The following is a 2,500-nucleotide window of genomic DNA, read 5'->3' on the forward strand; positions in this document are numbered from 1 at the left end:
AGGGTGTGTGCGTGTGTGTGTGTGTGCATGTGAAAGAGGGTGTGTGTGTGTGAAAGAGGGTGTGTGCTAGTGAGTGTGTGTGTGTGAGTGTGAAAGAGGGTGTGTGCGTGTGTGTGTGTGTGCGCATGTGAAAGAGGGTGTGTGCGTGTGAAAGAGGGTGTGTGCATGTGTGTGTGTGTGCTCGTGAGTATGTGTGTGAAAGAGCGTGTGTGCTTGTGTGTGTGTGTGTGTGTCTGTGCGTGTGTGTGTGTGTGTGTCTGTGCTTGTAAGTGTGTGTGTGCGTGTGCTTATGAGTGTGTGTGTGTCTGTGCTTGAGTGTGTGTCTGTGCTTGTGAGAGTGTGTGTGTGTGTGTGCGTGAGTGTGTGTGTGCTTGTGAGTGTGTGTGTGTCTGTGCTTGTGAGTGTGTGTGTCTGTGCTTGTGAGTGTGTGTGTGTGTGCGTGTGCGTGAGTGTGTGTGTGTCTGTCTGTGTGTGTGTGCGTGAGTGTGTGTGTCTGTCTGTCTGTGTGTGTGTGTCTGTGCTTGTGTGTGTGTGTGTGTGTGTGTCTGTGCTTGTGAGTGTGTGTGTGTGTGAAAGAGGGTGTGTGCTTGTGAGTGTGTGTGTGTGAAAGAGGGTGTGTGCTTGTGAGTGTGTGTGTGTGTGTGTGTGTGTGAAAGAGGATGTGTGCTTGTGAGGGTGTGTGCATGTGAATGTGTGTGCTTGTGAGTGTGTGTGTGAAAGAGGGTGTGTGCTTTTGAGTGTGTGTGTGAGTGTGAAAGGTTGTGTGCGTGTGAGTGTGTGTGTGAAAGAGGGTGTGTGCTTGTGAGTGTGTGTGTGAGTGTGAAAGAGGGTGTGTGCTTGTGAGTGTGTGTGTGAAAGAGGGTGTGTGCGTGTGAGTGTTGAAAGATGGTTTGTGCATGTGAGTGTGTGTGTGTGCGTCCGTGCTTGTGAGTGTGTGTGTGTGTCTGTGCTTGTGAGTGTGTGTGCTTGTGAGTGTGTGTGTGTGTGTGTGAAAGAGGGTGTGTGCTTGTGAGTGTGTGTGTGTATGTCTGTGTTCGTGAGTGTGTGTGTCCGTGCTTGTGAGTGTGTGTGTGTTGTGTCTGTGGATGTGTGTGTGTGTCTGTGGATGTGTGTGTGTGTCTGTGCTTGTGAGTGTGTGTATCTGTGCTTGTGTGTGTGCCTGTGCTTGTGCCTGTGTGTGTGTGTCTGTGCTTGTGAGTGTGTGTCTGTGCTTGTGTGCGTGTGTGTGTGTCTGTCTGTCTGTGTGTGTCTGTGTGTGTGTGTGTGTGTGTCTGTGCATGTGTGTGTGTCTGTGCTTGTGAGTGCTTGTGAGTGTGTGTATCTGTGCTTGTGTGTGAGTGTGTGTGTCTGTGCTTGTGAGTGTGTGTGTGTGCTTGTGGGTGTGTGTTTGTGTCTGTGCTTGTGAGTGTGTCTGTGCTTGTGAGTGTGTGTATCTGTGCTTGTGTGTGTGTGTGTGTGTGTTTGTGCTTGTGCCTGTGTGTGTGTGTCTGTGCTTGTGAGTGTGTGCCTGTGCTTGTGTGTGTGTGTGTCTGTCTGTCTGTGTGTGTGTCTGTCTGTGTGTGTGTGTGTCTGTGTGTGTGTGTCTGTGCTTGTGTGTGTGTCTGTGCTTGTGAGTGCTTGTGAGTGTGTGTATCTGTGCTTGTGTGTGTGTGTGTGAGTGTATGTGTCTGTGCTTGTGAGTGTGTGTGTGTGCTTGTGAGTGTGCTTGTGAGTGTGTGTCTGTTCTTGTGAGTGTGTGTGTGTGTGTGCGCGTGAGTGTGTGTGTGTCTGTGCGTGTGTGTGTGTGTCTGTGCTTGTAAGTGTGTGCGTGTGTGTGCTTATGAGTGTGTGTGTCTGTGCTTGAGTGTGTGTCTGTGCTTGTGAGTGTGTGTGTGTGTGTGTGTGTGTGTGTGTGTGTGTGTGTGTGAGTGTGTGTGTGTGTGTGTCTGTGCGTGAGTGTGTGTCTGTCTGTGTCTGTGCGTGAGTGTGTGTCTGTCTGTGTGTGTGTGTGTGTCTGTGTGTGTGTGTGTGTGTGTGTGTGTGTGTCTGTGTGTGTCTGTGCTTGTGTGTGTGTCTGTGCTTGTAAGTGCTTGTGAGTGTGTGTATCTGTGCTTGTGTGTGTGTGTGTGTGTGTGCTTGTGAGTGTGCTTGTGAGTGTGTGTCTGTGCTTGTGAGTGTGTGTGTGTGTGTGTGTGTGAGTGTGTGTGTGTGTCTGGGCGTGAGTGTGTGTCTGTCTGTGTGTGTATCTGTGCGTGAGTGTGTGTCTGTGTGTGTGTGTGTGTCTGTGTGTGTGTGTGTGTGTGTGTGTGTGTGTGTCTGTGCTTGTGTGTGTGTCTGTGCTTGTAAGTGCTTGTGAGTGTGTGTATCTGTGCTTGTGTGTGTGTGTGTGTGCTTGTGAGTGTGCTTGTGAGTGTGTGTCTGTTCTTGCGAGTGTGTGTGTGTGTGTGTGTGTGCGCGTGAGTGTGTGTGTGTGTCTGTGCGTGTGTGTGTGTCTGTGCTTGTGAGTGTGTGTGTGTGTGTG

This window comes from Stegostoma tigrinum, chromosome 22, assembly GCF_030684315.1.
Source record: "Stegostoma tigrinum isolate sSteTig4 chromosome 22, sSteTig4.hap1, whole genome shotgun sequence".
In the NCBI taxonomy this organism is placed as follows: domain Eukaryota; kingdom Metazoa; phylum Chordata; class Chondrichthyes; order Orectolobiformes; family Stegostomatidae; genus Stegostoma; species Stegostoma tigrinum.